At 39.1% G+C, this 22883-nt stretch overlaps 1 protein-coding gene and 1 long non-coding RNA gene across 2 annotated transcripts in view; one reads left to right on the forward strand and one right to left on the reverse strand.

Annotated features, from left to right (window-relative positions):
• LOC139149464 (interleukin-12 receptor subunit beta-2-like) overlaps window positions 1–22883 on the reverse strand; it is a 97704-nt gene that overhangs the window by 63449 nt on the left and 11372 nt on the right. The window lies entirely within an intron of this gene.
• Window positions 135–1241, forward strand: LOC139147556 (uncharacterized). Its single transcript, XR_011555758.1, has 2 exons — window positions 135–373; window positions 748–1241. It is a non-coding gene; the product is annotated as an uncharacterized lncRNA (long non-coding RNA).

Below are 22883 nucleotides of genomic sequence, written 5' to 3' on the forward strand. Positions count from 1 at the left end.
TAAAAATGTTTCATGACTTTCAAAAATGTTGTATCATAGTAGCTTCAATACATGTAGCAAGTTTCATCAACTTTGGTCCCGTCTATTAAAATATATATCTCTAATTAGCAAATTTCATTAAATATGTGTAACCCCGGTTACGATTGTAAGTCATGTGATTTGATCTGCTGCCTGTTGTTTGAGTGTGATGACACATGTGTGGAATTTCATTGATAGCGTCTTCGCCCACAATGCATTGCAATGCTCTACTGATTGTCACGGCTTGAAGACAGTACTTTGGTGTGGACGTACGTTTAGGAATTATTATCCGTTTTACAGCCAAGAAAAAATTCCCAGACAACGTGGTTGGTCTTTTACATGACTGTGATTACAGGTATGTGTATTTGAACCCTTTGGTATTGAAAACAATGAACTTTTAAAAGTCTCAGAGTATGAGACACACCCCTCAAGTTAAAACGTGGAAGAACCATGTGTTTCCCAATTGACAGGAAAAGTTTCTAAGTTGTTATTCTGTAGTTAGTTTGATTCTAGTAGTACTCTTATGATAGTAGTGCAGTTTATAACATGTTGAAATTTGGTTTCTGATTTGAAGGAAATTTTCTGTGATTCTTAGTTCTTTGTTTCATGGGATTTTTGTACAGTGTGTTTGCTATCATGTTGACTTAGTCTCATCCTGAATGAGATAGTGTAAACAGAAGGAAACGCTTACATAATTGCCATTGGTCTTTTACATGACTGTGATTACAGAGGAGATCCAGTTAATGAATTACTGGTAGACTGCGTGTGTTCCTGTGTGTTCCTATTGTGTGGCCCGAGTGAAGAGCCAAGGAGTGCCTGGAATTTGTTCGAGTCAATCATCAACTCGAGTATTGCTACCAGGGTTGGAATAACAAATCCCCAGGGAGGAGCGGCTGGAAGGACTCTGTGTGTGTAACGTAGTTTCCTATTGGATAGACTGTCATCGTCATAGCAACAGGACGGACATTGACCTACAGAGGCCATTGTACAGCCATATGCACAATAGCTAAGTGAATGAACCCTAGACAACAGCCATTTTAGAATTATCTGGAACTTTATTATGGTGGATGAACTTTAGATTTTGCGCCTGGAAATTATTTTCCAGTAATACTGCCATTGGTTTTAATCATTGTAGACCAGTGTTTTTTATTATCTTTATTATTATTATCATTAGTAGTAGAGATTTTAGCTGTAGTGAAATAAACCCTTAATATAAATTGCAACGCAAATTGTACGATAATCATTCTTTCCTGGTTTGTTTATTGTGTGATATGAACCTTGGTCGGGTTTAATTATCTGGCTAAATTTAATTGTCAGTTTAATTACCCAGTTACATATGTAAATAAGGAATTGGCTGCAGTTAAGACGCTTAATCACTTTCAATAATATTAAATCATAGAATCTTTAATACACATACCAAGTTTGGTCGATTTTGATCGAGTCAAATCAGACATATATCCATAATTAGGAAAGTTCATTAAATATGCAAATTAGCAATTCTCTTTCCTGTCACCCGTCGATGGTTCCCACTGCTGATATATCTTTGTGTGATAAACATTTGTAGCAAATCTCATCAAATTGTGTGACGTTGTTTTGAATAAATACCGTTTTTTTCTAAAATCATTAATTATGCAAATGAGCAAAAGTAAGCAAGCCACACCCACCAAAACTAATCAGTTCTTGTCATTTGCCAACTGAATCTATGTACCAGATTGATTCTTATCTGATAAGCCGTTTTTGAGATATCGGACCAACAGACAGACACACACACACACACACACACACACACACACACACACACACACACACAGAGACTTCGCTGCGACATATGCTCACGTGTGTCAACACATGAGCAAAAAGGAAACAAAAGTCATCACTCATGTACAAAAAGTCATGTCTGCAACTTTCGGTATTTGACCAGTATTTCAGAAGAACTTTAACTTTGTGATAATAGAAATCATATTGAGAATGCGAAACATGTGATAGTAAATATACTCACAAATGACACGATATTGTAGCTGATTGTGGTAATCTAGAGCTAATTTCACATCCTGTCTTAACCCTTTGAGCGCCAAAGTCAACTTTTGTCCTTTATAAAATGTACCCCAGTATTTTTTTTTTCAGATTGTTGCCACAATTTTGATGAAAACCTGTAGCCAATAAAATGTTATGTCCGTTTGATCCAAAGTGATAAAATATTACAGAAAAATTCATAAAATTTGTCAAAATGTTGCATTAAAATTTTGGTGGGAAAAATTACAGCACTCAAAGGGTTAATTTGTAACACACCTTCATCCAAACTCTCTGTTCGAGTAATTGTCTTCATCTGACTCTTAACACTTTCTCTTTCTCTCTTTGCCATTTTCAGGGAAGTCGACTTCGTAGTGTCTCTTACTTTATTGACTATATTGTGAATGATAAAGGCTATTTTTTTAGCTTTTGGTGTGGGAAAAGTCTGGTGTCCTTTTATCCAAAACACAGGGGGGAGAGGGAGGTAAAGAACAAAGTGAAACCAGATATGGAGGGTGACCGAACGGACACTGTTTAGTGTCATGCCTAGTATACATGTACAAACACATTTATTTAACACGGGAAATTGTAATCAAAGGATCTAGGACTGATTACTAGGAAAACCTCGGAAAAAAGAGCGGTGCATTAAGAATGTAAACTGAGGATCAAGTGCTACTTTCGTCGTCGTCAAAAATAGCAGGTTCTCCTGCGATACGACTTTCTGCGGTTGTGCACCCCGCCCCGAGAAAGCGCAGCAACTTTGGTTCAACGAGCGCCCAATCTTCAACCCGCCTTTCCACAGGGTTATTCACTCTCCCGATCCATTATAGTCCTCATACGTCGAACAAACTTACATGTGCTATACCATAGCCACACTCTAATCTTTTTTTCCACGGTAGGACGTTGCCCGAACAAGACGGAATCAGGTGTTTCACCGCGGCGCACCATAGACTACTTGGCCAGACTGTGCGGCAGTTTTCATGTAAACACGAACCGTAACAACATTATCTTTGTCTGTAGGAATTATTATATCCAGTGCATAATAGATGAACCAAACCTTCATTCAGATGAGAGTAATACAACCTACACTCTTTCCTCCCTCACTGATGAAGACATTTTTTCAAACATTTCATCTGCGCTCAATGAATTTGGCATTCCTTTGAAAGAGAAGGACAAAAAACTGCCTATGTTGTATTGGATACCTAAACTGCACGAGAACCCTTACAAACAACGTTTTATTGCAGAATCAAGCAATTGCACTACCAAACATCTGTAACAATTATTGACTATAATTTTAACAACCATCAAAATGGTCTTTTTCGATATTGTGACAAAGTGTATGAAACAAGTGGGTTGAATCAAATGTGGATACTATAAATTCGAAGGAATTGTTGCTTGATTTAAAAGTCAAGAAAAACAAGTTCAGCTCAATCCGAACATTTGACTTTTCACATTATACACCACATTACATTCCCCGCGATAAACTTAAAATAAGGCTGTCATCTCTTGTTAAACAAGCTTTCCTGCATAAAAATGGCAGTAGTAGGTACCAAACATTACCATCAAACATAGGACAGGTTATTTCAGTAACAACATGGATGCCCAGCACAAAAACACAGATGAAGAAATTATTAAAATGCTTAATTTCTTAATCGACAACATATTTATTAAGTTTGGTGGTATGACATTTCAACAATCTATCGGCATACCAATGGGTACAAATTGTGCACCCCGGCCTTCTTGCAGACTTATTTCTGTATTAATATGAAGCAGACTTCCTACAGTCTCTCTACAAAGCAGGGTCTAAAAAACTTGCAAGGCGTTTTAAAACAGGCACAGATATATCGATGATCTGATTAGTCTAGACAATCCAGACATATCAAATTACTTACATCATATTTACCCTGATGGGTTGGATATCAAAGAATAACAGAGGGAAGGAACTCTGCTTCATATCCTGATCTGTTCCTACAAGTGGGTACTAATGCGCTACACACTAAGCTGTATGACAAAAGGGATGATTTCGATTTTGAAATCATAAATTATCCCCACTTGTCAAGTAATATTCCATCTGCACCTGCTTATGGTGTGTACGTGTCTCAACTTCTCAGGTATTGTAGGGCTTGTGATTCCAACACTGATTTTCAACTGAGACACAGCTCAGTGGCATCAAAATTACTGAGACAAGGATACACAACAAAAAGACTTGTTAGGACTTTCAAAAAGGTCTACGGTCGATATGAAGACATTGTGGCCAAATATGACACCTCGGTCACTCAATGATTAACGACAGCATTCCCGGCTTTGACTTATTACAGTGATTCATATTCTGTATCTTTTCATACAATATTAAAAGAATTTTGGACCAATCCTGACGGGTGTAGCATGCTAGCAGGGTACGCTTACCCAATCCGGACACCTGGTACCACCACTAATTAGCAGTGGTTCAGGATGTTCCTACTTAATTTGTAATTCCAATTGTCCCATGGACCTGGTAATATATTACCTTGAATGGAAATGATTATTGGACCAGTTTAATGTCATATTGACTAGACTTGTTTCGAGTCTGGACTTACAGGTCAGAGTAATAATTGAAAGCAAACGATTGACATGATCATGGTACCGGGACCTGGCTCCCTGATGCATACGGAGCACAGCGGTTCACTGAGGAGTGAAAGCAGAAAGTACTAGTTTACCAGTCTTCTGGCACGCCAGACTATTCTGCAGTGGGGTACGGATACGGTAAATGTCGCCGAGAAAAGCCAAGCGACTGAAGCCAGTCTATTATTGACCTGATAGGCCAGCATGTCAACTGCTTCAGAAAGTCTACCGGGCGCTACACCAATGTCCGTCATGTGTTACGAATACATACCGGGACGATTGACATGATCATGGGACCGGACCTGGCTCCCGGATGCATGCGGAGCATAGCGTTCACTGAGGAGTGTTCCAGGTCGGTCTATGAGTGGTCATATGAACGAACGAACAGAGTAATACTATGTGTCATGTACTTACAAAAAACTTGTACACTTGGTCTAGCCTTGCCTAGTGATCATGCTATCTACAGCATTCTCACTTCAATCCGTTAGTCGACAAAACTTTCTGTCATTATAGGACTTAGGCCAACTTCGAAGTCGTACTCTGTTACGTCGATTGCCATGTTATTGAATCACTGCTTGATAACTTTTTGGACGACCTTCCTTATATGGTGGTGCATAAATTTGCATTAGTCGGCTTTACCGTTGTATGGAAATTTGAACGGTCAGTCTCATCCGACATGTTTGATAGTGTCCGTGTGGAGTCCATGTGAAAGGTAGGACAACACCACACGCAACAATACGTTTTGGCTAAAAAGTAAAAGGGGACATTCTTTTCAAGTAAAAAGTTTCAACTGATCGTTTGACACAACGCACGCCCATGGACCGCAGGGAATTCCGGCTCCTTGTTTGCTTGTTTAATACAGAAAGAGTGCGTTTATGTGTTACGTATGATATTTCCATATACAAAATAGAATCAATAAAGAATTGTATTTGTGTTCACGTTTTCAATAAAAAATGTTTGTTTGTTTGTTTGCTTGTCTGCTTGTTTGGTTATAGTCAACAAATGATACATAAAGATTCTGATATAAACGTTGTTGTTGTTGTTGTTGTTGTTGTTTTTTTTACTGGGTAATGACATTGAAGAAAAAAGGATTTTCTTTTGTTGATATATTTCTTCCCTTAACCTTCTAAATAATTGTAGAAGAAATTAATACAATTATAGTAATTATAGAGCTTCGAAGGCTATGAGTTGCCAAGAAGATAAGGTAGCAACTACTCAGCGCCGGTGTACGGTCTACAGGGGAGGATAGATACATAATACTTTATCTTCTTGTATATTGGAACCTCATTGCCGTGAAACTCCATACATTATTATCTTCTACAGTTATTTAGGAGGTTAACACTGGAAACGAACCCACAAAAAGTATTTACTGTGTTCTTATTGTAATTTATTACTAATGTAACAACATTATAATATTACACTTAGATTACTTTATCTCTATTCCTGTGGATAATCACAGTGACTTTATGGACGGTGTACGGAAAAGTTTTTGACACGACACATACAAGGACTTTTGGCCTTTTTATGAACATCTGTTGATTGATACTGATAGATAAGCGTCCCGTGAATCCGACACTGATGAAGTTCCTGAAAGAAAGGAAGTGGGCGTAGCCAATTCTAAGAATCCGTGACGCTTGCAAAGACCACGCGCAGTGTGTTGGGCAGATGTGACGTCCTCTTTGTGAATTTGAATGTATCATGGAAAGCTCCATGGATGTACAGCAAAAAACAGGATGGTTGGACAGGCTGTCCTAATTAACTTCAGTCTCAACTATCAACCCGATAACTAATTTAGCAATTCCCTTATGTGGTCTATCCAGACACTCAAATGAGTCGGTTCTTCGTATCTACTATGTTATCTACTAAACTTGTGTGCCACACACGAAAAAGTAAACGTAATGTATGCGAGACTGTTTCACCATCCTGTTTTTTTGTATATGGGCTTTTGAGCACCGCAGTTTCCCCGGGAGTTTCCCCAACTCAATAATCATAAACAGTAGAATTGATCTCGCTTCTGTGGAGGGACTGTGTATTGTCTCTGCCTGTTAGCCTTTTGTCTTCCTTTAAATGTTTGCGTGTCGCATTGTTCAGGCCTGGACAGAAGGGGGTCCAGACAATTCGCACCCAACCAGTTCACCCCACAAAACTTCGTACCAGAACCATTGAGTTCCAAAACCACCTCGTCCCAAGTATAGTATTACTTCGTTCAACGCCATTTCGCCCAAAGTACCTCAAGGTACTAAAACCACTTCGCCCCAAGTATAATACCATCATAATACTACCAACTCGTCCTAAAACAACGATGTAACGATGTATATAAGGGACCGTTCAGTTTTTACGGCCGGGGCCGGCAAAATCCGGGGGTCATCGTAATTTTGGAATCCGCGAAGGGGGGTCATCGCTTTTTCACTGGTACGAAAGGGGGGTCAGTACATTTTCAAAAACATAATACCTACAATAAAGTTCACCTTATACCATGGCCATGATCGACCATCATTACCGGTGGCTTGCCTTCTGCTGCCCACTACAATAAATTGACTTTATGTAATGGCCCATGACCCTCTTAACGGGCAGACGCCTTTGGCGGCCCACATCCAATAAGGTTTACTTCATGCAATGGCCATGAAAGACCCTCTTTACAAGCAGGCCGCCTATGGCGGCCAATACAATAAAGTTTATTTCTATGTGTGGCCCATCACCCTCTTTACCGGCAGGCCCAGACTTTGCTAACCCACTTCAATAACACCTGCATAAAAACCCTATAATACTTACTGTATTAACATGGATTATTGCCTGTATTTTAGCTGAAGAGGCATATACAGATGAATACAGTCAAGAATCCATCTTTTGTATTCAGCAAGCCTGTATTCATGTGGATTCATGTGAATTCCTGTGTATTACACTATAATACAGGCAACTCATTAATGTGAATTTATCTGAATTATTGGGTTTTCATGCAGTGTAAGCAGCGGGCTGCCCTCGGCGGCCAACTCATATTACAGTAGTATCTGGTTAAGTGCCTATCTCATCTTTGAAAGACCATTTACATGCTCGCGACCCTGAATGGTAGCACTGAGACAAAAAGGGGAATTTGCATAACAGTGTGATGGACATAAGTTGTCTATGGAAACGAAGTTAAAAATTGCCTTCCAGTTCCCTAATTAACAGACGTTTGCATGGATGTGGCTGAGATGTTTGTGCACTGGCATCTTGCTACACGAATAAGTGCGCCGCGTACCGGAGTTCAAATCCTGACAGTGCGGGTAAATTTGACGTATGGGTTTTGTTTATTTTCCAGCCGTGGGGGGGTCATCAATTTTTTTCGTCTGACAAAGGGGGCCATCTTTTTCACGCTCAATGCAAGGAGGGGCTATATTTTTTTGAACACCGACGACAAGATTTTGCCGGCCCCCAAGGCCATAAAAACTGAATGGTTCCTAATACCGTAGTGCAACTTTGAAGCATTTAATTTCGGCTATCATGAATCATTCATTCTGCATGAAACATAAACGGCATATTAGAAAAAAGAAAAAAGCAAACTATAACTGTAAAACTCAGGTGCCGTGCGCAAAATTGCACGTTATTTTTTCGAAATGTGCACACTTTAAAGATTTCGGTCCTGGGATGATAGAAAGGTGATGAAAACTTCTATGGCAGTGGTTGGTTATTTTCAGCTTTACCAGTTGGCTAAATGGTGTTGTTTAAGGGGCAAAGTGAGGCCATATAATGCCGTTACACACAACCTTGCCACGCAGAGCTAGGGGCGATGTGACTTTTGGTGCGAAGAGGTTTTGTAAGAGGTTGTTTTGGTGCACTTGCGAACTGGTATGGGACGAGATAGTGTGGCGGAAAGTGTCTGGGAACCATCCTGTTTGAAGCGGTAGTCACGAGATGGTGTGGCGAGAAGTGTCTGGGAACCGTCCTGTTTGAAGCGATAGTCCAGACGCCCTGGTTTTGGGATTTGTGGTTTCTCTGCCGTTCCAGACGTGACATGGTTGGGTCAGATTTTGCATGCAGTACTACATTTGTGCTTGCCAGTGCCTATCTGCACTGTATCTGCACAAAGTGGTTCCAACCGTCTATTGCCTTTGGCTACACGAAAGAAATCTAAAACTGCATACCAATTGGTATCTTTGTGGTGCTACAACCATGAAGCTATCCTTTTTTAGCTACACGCTTCCACAGGGAACCTCGAAAAACACATAAACAAGCATACAAACAAACAAATAAACACACATAGAAGCATAAAATAATATAGATAAGTAAATAATTAACAAACATACAGACAACAAACAAAAGAATAAACAAAAATACAATTTCATCGAATGTTGAATAAATAAACACAAACAAGTAAATTTATACACACACGCATATATTCTTTATGCGTGTGTGTGTGCTGCCTTCCCTCTTCCCTGTGATGCTACAACAAAGCACTTAATCTCCAAAAAGCGGTTTTCCATCACCGAGATCGCATGCAACAGGGTCTTTCCATAGAGGCATGGAGTGTTCAGTGTAAGAGTAACGTAATTCTGCCTTCGTTGGCAACTCGAAGTGTCTGTTAGGCTGGCAATAGGCTTTGGGGAGGGCAAAGTTTGTACATGGAGTGGACCATTTGATTTCTGGGAAGGGACTGGAGAACGTTCATAAAACAATGTTGCTGGTCGTTTATAGGAAAACACTGTCTGTCCAGCAGGCAGGGAAAAAGATTTGCGTCTTCTTCTAGACTATAAAAAATACTGTCAAAGACAGTGTGCTCACATTTGGTTTGAATTAGTCCACTCAAGAAATATTTAAACCAGGAAAAACAAGAATGACAAAAGCAAATAAGGTCTCGAACTTAGGTACTGGAGATCATCTTTAGGAACATACATATCAACTTCTGAAGCAATGGACAAGCAGATCCTAGATACATAAGCAAATGTCAACAACAAAAATAGACAGAGAAGGCTTGATAAAAAGAAAAGGTGGGAATGGAAAAAATGTACAAGGATCTTGTAAAAAAGTAATGCATACATACATACATACATACATACATACATACATACATACATACATACATACATACATACATACATACATACATACATACATACATACATACATACATACATACATACATACATACATACATACATACATACATACATACATACATACATACATACATACATACATACATACATACATACATACATACATACATACATACATACAGACATACATACAGACATACATACAGACATACATACATACAGACATACAGACATACAGACATACAGACATACAGACGCCATCGACTTCAGCTCATACGATAAACCACATTGCTATAACCAAATGTGAGCAAAAAATGTTTTGATATACCCTGAGACAGTAAACTGTGTCTTCAGGAGTCTCTGGAACTGCCACCTCAAACGGTTAATTGTTGCTATTAGTCTATACGCTCTTGGGTGATAATTTATCTCCTGTATAGGATATATTGCATGAATGGGCAGAAACGTGAGTATATGCATTGATGTGTACATGCACTTGTATTCTGTTTATTTGCAACTTGTTTACAAACGTAAAACTGCTAAAATTTCCCTTACCTAGTAAAGCTAAATGTACTTCATGAACAATTTTTTTAAACACACATTTCTTGGAATGCTTAGTGTCTGAAATCAAAGTTCAAACTTCAAGCAATCAGAAAATCATTTTCTGCAGGATATCTTTCATCGTCGTAGACTATGCGACTCTTTAAGGCAACAGCTTTGCGCATACCCGTTGATTTTTGAATAGGTCAGCAGAGCGGAAATTATTGCTCTGGCTTGCGAGAATGAATATCTTTAAGCTGTCTTAAAACCAGCAGAGCTAATTTTGTCATAGCTCACATTGCCTCACAAATTGAAGTATCTTTATGTGAACTATCTGTAGGAACCAGAGAAGTGAAATTCAAAACTTGGTTTTTTTTTTACTACCAATTTAGAATTCCAGATAGGGAAGCTTAGAGGTAACATGTTTCATGATTTGTACGTATTTTGAAATAGCCCTTCGATCGCTTAGTATTTTATGACTTGAATTTAGCTTTTACCCCTGACCTACAGTAACCCCTTCTGCACGTGGGGCATCATGAGAATGATTCCCTTGTTTATCTTCGAGACTGTTTTGATGTAACCGTTCATCCGCTCTTAGTGAACGTATTGTCCTGACAACTGCTTAAGTCATTAGCATTGACCGGACGCTATGTTGACAGATGTACAGATGGGAGCGACCTTTCCTGTCTTTCACCTCTGCTGACTTCTTTTACTTAATTACCCTTACGGAAAACCTATGTCCACAGTAGATGAGAGTAGATCTACGGACCGTCTGCAGTAGACTTTATGTAGATCTACATCAGGGTTTTGTGGATGAACAGCCACAGCAGTTTGTCTACATGAAGCTTTGTCTACAGATATTGTACACACCAGACATGACTATGTCTACATTTCGCACTAACTTCGTCTACGCTTGATCTACACTGATCTACCGTCCAATCTAAGGGAGTTTCATCTACAAAATTCACTTAGGCAAACAAAGACTCATCTACTTCTACTTCAAAAATCACCATCTTGTCTACATTTAATCTAATGTACTGTTTCTGCTGTATACTATATTCCAACAATCCAATCCCTTCAAATTCTATGATTGGCAAACTGCAGGCTCCATGCGAGAAGGCATCAGTAAAAGACACTAGACATTTTACCTTACATAATACTGTACAACAATAGAGAGAAGAAATTAGTGAATTAATTTTCTTTTCATCCTAAGGCACTCCTGTTTAACTCTAGGAACACAAATGCAAAATATCACAGGAATCAAACTACAATTTTGTGGTAAAGTTAAAAATGTAAAGATTATCCAGTAATTAATTTTTGAAAAAGTGACTTTAAAGTGAATCACAATAAAAAGAATAAAAAAATCAATGTTTTCATTGATACTTTCTTCAGATGGGTCAATACAGTAGCATCTAACCACGGGCCGGACCCTGATCTAATTCATAATTTTTTTTTTGAGTTATGTGACTAATTACAAAACTTCATAAATATGCAAGTGAGCTATTTGTTAACTGATAACTTTATTTCCTCGGCTTCATATCCAACAAACAATCAAACGAACCTGTTTGATATCCCAGCTGCTTTTAATTGTAAAAAAAAATCAAACTATTCTCGTATAAAACTTTCTGAGTATCATTTAAGTCACTTCTGAATCGTGTGAAAATCAGCAGCCACGGCCCTATCTCTCAGTCAACTTACAAATAATTGTATTGACATTGTTATCATTGCCACGTAACAGCTAGATAAGACTACAGTACAGTGTTATTTTGGCAATGGCATTTCAGTACACATGCATAACACGAGTCAGCTTTAAAAATTACCAGTACTGCTTTAAGTAATTTCTTCACCTGAGCGACGTATTTTCTTGCATTTTCATGAAGAGTTCGCGCATGGACTGATCTCCCCACCGCCTTTCATCCTCCACCTCTTGCTCTTTTAGAGCAAATGACCTTGTAACTGGCTTCGATTTCCGGGTCAACTGTGAGAGTTGACCTTATGCGCATGCGCAATCAGAAGGCGCCATGTTTTCAACGGTTCAGCATATCAATGCATATCGGGGAGAGAAGCCAGCCTGCTCACCATTCGTACTTCAACAAATCTTATTTTTCAAGCACATTTTCGTCATCTGTACACCTTGGAAACAATGTGACATCAATTCTGATATGCATAGAAAGTGTTCCGATCGAGAATTACATCAGGTTGAGACATAGGTTGGCATCGATAACTTGACAGTGGCTGTGCCTCTACACTGCCAGTACAGCTGTACTGGTAGTGCGGTAATTGTAATGCAACTTGTAAGGTAGGCCTGTGAGGTAGGCAAGGTTATTGATCGCCTGTTTTAATACCACGACCATATGAATTTTGATTGTGTAACATGTAGAATATTTCAGTTCTAAATTGTTAATAAAGCCTCGTTGAATGTACTGAAATGCTTTGTATGCAGTTTGTTCTGTTAATCATGTAATGATGTATGTACAGTTGAGAAAGATTTTGAAAAATTTGAGTAGGCCTAAGCATGCACAATGTTCTACTATCTATTTCGACCTGAATACCACTCATGATCGGTCATTGAATGATTGATTTTTCCAGCGTGAGATATCTCATGTTATGCAAAGGTCCATTGATACCATAGTGCTCAGTGAAGTTGCCACCAAATTACATCAAGAGGATGTTGTTGTGATATATACAATATTGTGATACTCATCATGAACTGCAGCCCTAGCCTGTGCTACACCATGGCCATCGGTCAATTTTTAAAGTAAAAAAATTGATTGACATGTTAACATACTTACATTTTCATTTCCAACACTTTTGCAAGATCTCCATGCCTCACTAATTTCTTGTTCTTTGTCTAAGCTACATCTTATACGTAATTTATTCCATCTACATCTTGTCTGCCTTTCATCTACATTTTATCTACTCTCTAAACTATGACCTGATGATTAATATGCACAAAAGTAGACGAAGCAATAGATCTACATCTTGTCTACATTTCATCTACCTGAGATCTAAATTTCGTCTAATTTTTCATCCACATTTTGTCTACATTTCATCTACTCTCTGAACTATGACCTCATTAGTATGCACAAAAGTAGATGAAGCAGTTCATCTACTGCCCAATTAAAATAAAGTCTACTGTAGATCTAATGTGGACTAGATGTAGATCTCAATTTTCCGTAAGGGTATAGATGCATACCAAAGGAATGACAATATGCAGATTTACAGACGATTGAAGTTGTACACTTTCTAGACAGAGAGACACTTCCTTTCACTTTACGTTTTTACGCATTCCTGTACAGAGATGTAGACGCTCTGAGACTTTGACATACCGACTTTAGTGAGGAGCCCAGTCTGTTTGACTGTGGTGGACCACGTTTTGGTGGAACCTGTTGTAGAACTGTTGAGACGCCCCCAGGCGACATTGACCGTGACCGACGCCTAGTGTTAGACCAGTGTGAGACATAGAAGTTTTAGCGTGTAACTTGTGTTACTCAGCTCAATAAGTGCTACGACTTAGAATATATTTAAGTACCTATTTGCCACTGAACTGTTAGAAACGAATACAACCCATGTTCGTATGAGAGATAATTTCACTGAAACCATCATTAATGACTTTGTAATTATTCTTTACGAACGGACTCTGTGATATGAATCTGTTCATCATTTGAGAGTATTGTCAGCATTGAATCTAAATACATAGAACGCTTACGAACTCTAAGAAATGATCGCAACTGTAGTGAACTCTAGTACATAGTGTTCTGTAACACCTGTATTCATTGACTACTTTCTGTTGCATTCTTTATGATGTTGGACTGTTAATTTTTGTTTTGTTTTTGTTTTGTGTTTGTTAATTTTTGATGTATAGGTCGAGCGAGGACGCCTTTCGATCTTGATTGGGAGGTGCGACATAACCCTTCGATCGCTTAGTATGTTATTACTTGGATTAGCTTTTAACCCCTGACCTACAGTAACCCATTCTGCACGTAGGGCATCGTGAGAATGATTCCCTTGTTTATCTTTGAGACTCTTTTGATGTTACCGTGCATCCGCTCTTAGTGAACGTATTGTCCTGACAACTGATTAAGTCATTAACATTGACCGGAGGCTATGTTGACAGATGTACTGATGGGAGCGACCTTTCCTGTCTTTCACCTCTGCCGACTCTCTTTTAGTTAATTATAGATGCATACCAAAGGCATGACATGTCTTCTTCTGGGAAAGCTCAGTAGTCCGCACAGGACTACATCATTACCCATTTCCCGAGTTTTAACTGTGTGCTATTCCCAGAATAGTCCAGTGTAATTTGTCGACACTTACAAAGACCAGGGTAAGAAGCGGCCTTCACATCACGTATGCATATGGGCATCCTCGCCAAAGAAATGACAAACAGCTGTGGCTTCTGATGTTACATGTAGTTATGAAAATTCCGGAAGAATTCAGGAGAACTGGTGACGAAGCTTGTTGCATTACACAAGCCATGTGTGAACTGAAACCTTTTCGATAGAATTTTCGCCCAACCCATAGGGTAGTTGGGGGTTGAGTTTTACAATGTTTTTTATTGGGGTAATCTCTTACAATAGTTTGATGGGTTATATTTTACAAAAGATTTGCGTAGAATTATGGCATCATCAGTAGAACCGAAAATTCAAAGTAATTGGGACGGAATATGATTTACTCTGTATGAAGTTTGAGAACAATATAAAATAAGATTCTATATGTATCAGTGCTGGTTTTATTGATAAACAAACAACAAACTCCACAAATCCCAGCTTGTAGCATACTAGGGAAAGTAACTAAATACTGGCTTGTGTGTCACTACGGACCTTCTGGTCTGACGAAGGGATAAATTGCCTACAATCCAAACAAATCAAGTAAGTTTCAACCGATCGTGACAGCGTGGTTACGCTGTTTAACCTCAATGCCACATCTTGATGGCACATCATGGCTACATTATAATATTTGTATTAATTTAGTCAGAGCAATAATTTTGACCGGGGTTGAGATTTTGCAATTGAGGAGGTCATATTTTAGAATGAATGTTTCAATGATGTCGAGGTTTACATCATGATATCTTACATTTTTTAAAACATTAATAGCTCCCCCTCGAAAATAATGAAAACTCCCTTAAGGCGCAATTTTCAATCACGAGACACTTACCACGTTCATTCATATAGATTGACTAGTTCTTTGATATTTGCTGCCTTTCTATTCCATTCACCTAACACTTGACGGTCACTGTGTAACCTTGCCTTCGTGTAATTGTTGAGACCTTTAAATCCTGCTACCTATTATTGCAATGTTGTCACATGTTCAACACAAACGCAAATTGTACGTTTGAGGGATTTCATAACACTCATAAAACAAGAATGACAGTGTATACAGTCTAAATATAAGGTACTTCAACATGTAAAATTCGCAATTGTCGTTTCATTCAATCATTAAATATTCTGGATTATATCACGTTTACACACTGTGCATGTTTTAAGGTTATGGTGTATGCCGTGAGCTTAATGAGATTTGATCAAATGATGTTAACTTGCACCGTTTAAAAATAATAATATCCTTCATCAAGTTCTGAAACAAACTTTGTTGCTATTCAGGAGACATCGTCAGTCAAATATGCGACCAGTATAATTTACATGTATTGTTCATTATGTTGATTTGGATTCAACGGGCACGTCATTCTAATGCTTTCTCTTCTGTTGAACCTAAAATCAGTATAATGCATTGTAGTAAATCACTATCTTCGTTATGCGCATGTTCGTGGAGCGGAAATAAAGGTCAGTCAAACACATTATGTGTGGCTTTTAGGGCGCCGCCATCACGTATGGGGGTTCGTATAAGTTCGTCCCAAACGTCCGAAAATCTGAGTAACTGGCTGCACAAAAAACTGAGTGACATCCTGGCTGTGATATTGCAGCGGTATTTGTGGTGTATATCGAACACAGTCGGGTAAAGGGTCAGCGCCACGGCGACAGTCCCCCTGCGAGCCAACGCATGGGCTTTTTTGGCAGTTTTATACTACGACACCGACCGGTGTCGATGACATAGCTCACAAAAAAATGAAATATATTAGCCTTTGAATGAATAAACTTATATCACCTTTTCATTGACAATCTAAGACACATTCTCTACGCCTGCTAACTAGCCGTCGAGGTTTCTGCTATGTTTGCTGGCTCACGCGTACAACGCACTGAATACGCTGGAGGTCAAAAGTTCAAATCCCAGCAGGCTAGGACCATCGACGCGACGGCTCACCGAAAAACGGTCGAAAATACATGTTGTTACAGTCTGTCGTTAGCAGGAGTAGGAGATGAGTCGCAGATACCTGAGTCAGTGATACAGTAGCTATAATTTGATTTATTCCAAGCTCTATCTATTTTGTTATTTGTGTGCTAATCGACACCGGTCGATGTCGCAGTAAACTGCCGAAGCAGGGCATTTTAACCAAGCGCGTTCGATATAGGCCACAAGCACCGCTGCGATAACACAGCTAAGTGACATCCCTGTTCCTTTCAAAATAACTTGTCACCGCCCTCCAAATACAGAAATGGAAAGAATAACAACCGTGCATTCACATGTGTGCTTACGTATGATATTAATCCTCTTTCTACCAGGCTCCAGAGATAAACCATAGAAATACATACATCTTGGGAGAATGAGGATTAACCAATAAAATATCCCACGGTATTTTTCTGTGTTACGTCATCGTGAACTTGTATTTTACGGGGAGCCACATAACTAAAAGCCAATGCAAGTAGTTGTGTGGCTCCATGAAGAACACAAGTATATTATGATGATGTCAAACAGGGATTATACCAGGGCATGGTCCGAAAAACATTAAAAAAACATGCACCAGGGCTGACTAAAAGTTATTCTTATACCTGTATTTATGAATTGTGAACAGACTTTGACTGGGCCTCAGAAACATACACATTCATGCCGAAGCATGGCATTTTAACCATTTGAGCGCCAAAGTCTATTTTTGTCCCCTTTATAAAATAAACTGCAGTCAATTTTTCTCAGATTTTTGCCAAAATTTTGAGAAAAAACTGTAGCAAATGAAATGTGATGTCCATAATTATAAAAAAAGACAGAAAAATTTGTAAAAATTAGTAAAATGCTGTACTAAAATGTTAGCGGGAAAAGATTACAGCGCTCAAAGGGTTAAATTGTGATGCACACCTGATCTGTACACTCTGAGGTAAACTGGAAAGCCATACCCATTTCCACCAGCCCCTCCCCTCTTAATCAAATCAAATGATTGTCCTGTAAAATAGCTAATCAGGTACATACAGAAAATATCCCCCTCCCCCAACTACTTATGTTGCTCAAAATAATGACAATCTAGAAATCAGATATAGGTAACCATCTCAGCCACTACAGATTGTAGTTTATCAAATGCCTCAGAGAGCAAACAATTACATTTGGTGATGATTCATAGAAACAGAAAACAAGAAACAGGAAACTCCCCTGTGTAAGTGTAAGTAAATGTGAACTTCAATGTCACAATAAAGACCATGAAGATCGTAAGTGGGACCATTAAAATGTTTAAAACACAATGATTCAAGCCTAACTTATGCTTTTGCTGACAGTAATTAACACAGAGTATTTCATGCTACCTCAAAATGACAACAAATACCAGTAAAATGTTCTGGTATATAAGACAACAGTAACATGATAATATTTCACATTTCCATGGCATCGCCATGATCAGTCTGAACAAACCAGGAATATTGTTTGTCATAGGTTTGACAAAGTCCTTTTGGCAGCTCAGTTTCAATTCTCCTCCTGAAACTTTATGAAGTAACACAAATATTGGTTGGAATCCACAGTGCCAAATCTTTTGACACTGTACACTGTACACATGTGTTATAAATTTACTGTGCACACACATCATTCACAGCCTGGCAATTAAACGATACTGATATGTCAGGTTTCAAAGAGTTACGGACCTTGTTTATTACATACATATGTCAAACTTTCTGTTTTGCGTTTCAAAAAGATTTATCTGTTGATACAAAATTGTTCTTTTCCAGAAACATCCTCAGATAAGCAATCCACTGGACATGTGCGTATAATGCCGGTACTGTGAGGTATTGGTATTCCAGTTATCTGTAAAACTTGTACAGGTGTACTTGACGTCACTTCATCAATGTGATAAAGATGATCATTTCTGAAGTAACCCTTTCACTACTATATATGGTTTGTCCCAAATCCATTGATTAATGTTGATGATGGACCTGTTTACATGGAATTAGGGGCGAAAAGGTTAAACCCACTTCTCAAAGCCTGCGGTGCAGGTATACCCTACTTCGACCTTTTTGTGTGATTTTGCGTGAACACTTTTATTTGCAGCCCTGTGTGCAGGGTGAAAAGTTAAATTTGTTTTCTCCACCCTTGGTACCATTATTTTCAAACTTTACAGTTGCAGCTTATACTATATTTCGAAGTACACACTCTGCTATCAATAGTCTGAAACTTGATATTTTCCAGCATTAGAATGTCATTAATTGTACACAGAGAACTAAAGATTACAACCCTATTTCAGTACTGCACTAGTAATATTGACATCAACAATGTAAAATATCAAACATAAAATCTAATGCCATTATCCTGCTAATCCAAGTCATGGTCTTCAATCGACGGGTTCTAGGCTGCAGAGCTTTAGAGCATTGTCACATCTGCTCTTCCAACTGTGACACGACCTACGCCTACGCCTAGTTACATGTTTGTTGGAAATTATCCAGCATCCGCTTCCATTAAGATATCAAATTTCGCTATCATCCTGCTTCATATCATTTACTTTTCAGAATTTTATGCCCACATTGTTTACAATGCTATACTTATAATACTTTGAAAGAAAGTACGGGGTAGGGTCCAGCCGTTGAACAGCGTCGTCCTAAACCATACACACCCCTCTATGACAACAGCTTGGCGCTTTTCCGTGCATTCCATGGAGCGGAATTAAATCATGCCCTGGCTCGCCAGAGTGCCGAACGGTATTGAATAATAACACACTTTCTAATTGTCAGAATCAGTCTTATCTTGACAGTTAACTCAGTAAATGCTTGAGGAAAAATTGGCAAACGCAGAATTTGACATTTCAACTGAAAATCTGGACAAGCAATAACATGTTATGTCTGTTTGATCCAAAGTGATAAAATATTACAGAAAAATTCATAAATTTGTCAAAATGTTGCATTAAAATTTGTCTTCCTCTGACTCTTTACACTTTCTCTTTCTCTCTTTGCCATTTTCAGGGAAGTCGACTTCGTAGTGTCTGTTACTTATTGACTATATTGTGAATGATAAAGGTTGTTTGTTAGCTTTTAGTATGGGAAAACTCTGGTGTCCTTTTATCCAAAACACAAGGGGGAAGAGGGAGGTAAAAACAAAGTGAAACCAGATATGAAGGATGACCGAACAGACACCGTTTAGTGTTATGGCCCAGTATAAATGTACAAACACATATATTTACCACAGGAAATTGTAATCCGAGGATCTAGGACTGATTACTAGGAAAACTTCGGCAAAATAGCTGTGCATTCTGAATGTAAACTGAGGATCAAGCGCTATTTTCGTCGTCGTCAAAATAGCAGGTTCTCCTGCGATACGCCTTTGTGGTTGTGCACCCGCCCCAAGAAGCGCAGCAACTTTGGTTTAGCGTGCGCCCCAATCTTTGAAACTATATCCTGGCTTACCACATAGTTATCCACTCTCCCGATCACTGATAGCCCTCATACGTCGAACGACCTTACATTACACGGTAGGACTTTGCCCCGAAGGAGAGGGAATCAGATGTTGCACCGCGGCGCACCATAGACTACTTGGCCGCACTGTGCGGAAGTTTTCATGTAAACACGAACCGTAATCCGTGATACGCGTAACCGGTATGTCTTCCGCAAGACCAGTTTTTATCTAATTTGTGTGTACCTAACATGCTCTATTAAATTCCCGAGAGCACAATCTGAATTTGCGAGAAACAACATACTTGACTAGACTTGTCTCTAGTCTGGGCTTACAGATCAGAGTAATAATTGAAAGCAAATTGAAATACTAGTTTACCAGTATACTGGCACGACAGACTATTTTGCAGTGTGGTACGGGTACGGTAAATGCCGCCGAGAAAAGCCAAGCGACTGAAGCCAGTCTATTATTGACCTGATAGGCCAGCATGTCAACTGCTTCAGAAAGTCTACCGGGCACTACACCAATGTCCGTCATGTGTTACGAATACATACCAGGACGATTGACATGATCATGGGACCGGACCTGGCTCCAGGATGCATGCGGAGCATAGCGTTCACTGAGGAGTGCTCCAGGTCGGTCTATGAGTGGACATATGAACGAACGAACAGAGTAATACTATGTGTCATGTACTTACAAAATACTTGTACACCTGGTCTAGCCTTGCCTAGTGTTCATGCTATCTACAGCATTCTCACTTCAATCCGTTAGTCGACAAAACTTTCTGTCATTATAGGACTTGGGCCAACTTCGAAGTCGTACTCTGTTACGTCGATTGCCATGTTATTGAATCACTGCTTGATAACCTTGTTTGTTTGTTTAATACAGAAGAGTGCGTTTATGTGTTACGTATGATATTTCCATATACAAAATAGAACCAATAAAGAACTGTATTTGTGTTCACGTTTTCAATAAAAAATGTTTGTTTGTTTGTTTGCTTGTTTGGTTATAGTCAACAAATGATACATAACAAAGATTCTGATATAAATATTGTTGTTGTTGTTGTTGTTGTTGTTGTTGTTGTTGTTTTTACTGGGTAATAAAATTGAAGAAAACAGTCAAGTATTTTCTTTTGTTGATTCGTTTCGACCTTTAACCTTCTAAATAATTGTAGAAGAAATTAACACAATTATAGTAATTATAGAGCTTCCAAGGCTATGGTTGCCAAGAAGATAATGTGCAACTACTCAGCGCCTGTGTACGGTCTACAGGGGAGAATAGACACATAACACTTTATCTTATTGTATATTGGAACCTCATTGCCGTGGAAACTCCATACATTATTATCTTCTACAGTTATTTAGGAGGGAAACACTAGAAACGAACCAACAAAAAGTATATACTGTGTTCTTACAGTAATTTTATTATTAATATAACAACATTATAATATTACACTAAGATTACTCTATCTCTATTCCTGTGGATAATCACAGACTTTATGGACGGTGTAAGGAAACGTTCTTGACACGACACATACAAGGCCTTTTGGCCTTTTATAAACATCTGTTGATTGATACTGATAGATGAGCGTCCCGTGAATCCGACACTGATGAAGTTCCTGGAAGAAAGGAAGTGGGCGTCGCCAATTCTCAGAATCCGTGACGCTAATAAAGACCACCCATAGTGTGTTGGGGAGATGTAACGTCCTCTTTGTGAATTAAAACGTATCATGGAAAGTTCCATTGATGTACAGCAAAAACAGGATGATTGGACAGGCTGTCCTAATTAACTTCAGTCTCAACTATCAACTCGATAACTAATTAAGCAATTCCCTTGTGTGTTCTATCCAGACACTCAAATGAGTCGGTTCTTGTTATCTACTATGTTATCTACAAAACTTGTGTGCCACGCACAAAAAGTAAACGTAATGTATGCGAGACTGTTTCACCATCTTTTTTTTGTATATGGGCTTTTGAGCACCGCAGTTTCCCCCGGGAGTTTCCCAACTCAATAATCATAAACAGTAGAATTGATCTCGCTTCAGTGGAGGGTCTGTGTACCGTCTCTGCCTGTTAGCCTTTTGTCTTCCTTTAAAGTTTGAGTGTCGCATTGTTCAGGCCTGACCGGAAGGGGTTCCAGACACTTCGCACCCAAACCAGTTCACCCAACAAAACTTCGTACCAGAACCATTGCCTTCCAAAACCACCTCGTCTCAAGTATAGTATTACTTTGTTCAACGCCATTTCTCCCAAAGTACCTCAAGGTACTAAAACCACTTCGCCCCAAGTATAATACTATCATAATACTACCAACTCGTCTAAACAACGATGTAACGATGTATATAAGGAACCGTTCAGTTTGTACGGCCGGGGGCCGGCAAAATCCAGGGGTTCATTGTAATTTTGGAATCCGCGAAGGGGGGGGGGTCATCGCTTTTTCACTGGTACGAAAGGGGGTCAGTACATTTTCAAAAACATAATACCTACAATAAAGTTCACTTTATACCATGGCCATGATCGACCTTCTTTACCTGTGGGTCGCCTTGGGCGGCCCACTACAATAAATATACTTTATGTAATAGCCCATGACCCTCTTAACGGGCAGACGCCTTTGGTGGCCCACTCCAATAAAGTTTACTTTATGCAATGGCCATGATAGACCCTCTTTACGCGAAGACCGTCTTTGGCGGCCCACTACAATAAAGTTTACTCTACGTTTGGCCCATGACCCTCTTTACCGACAGGCCCGGACTTTGCTAACCCTCTACAATAAGCAGCGGGCTGCCCTCGGCGGCCAACTCATATTACAGTAGTATCTGGTTAAGTGCCTATCTCATCTTTGAAAGACCATTTACATGCTCGCGACCCTGAATGGTAGCACTGAGACAAAAAGGGGAATTTGCATTACAGTGTGATGGACATAAGTTGTCTGTGGAAATGAAGTTAAAAATTGCCTTACAGTTGTCCTAATTAACGGACGTTTGCATGGATGTGG

The sequence above is a fragment of the Ptychodera flava genome, chromosome 2 (assembly GCF_041260155.1).
Source record: "Ptychodera flava strain L36383 chromosome 2, AS_Pfla_20210202, whole genome shotgun sequence".
Lineage (NCBI taxonomy): Eukaryota > Metazoa > Hemichordata > Enteropneusta > Ptychoderidae > Ptychodera > Ptychodera flava.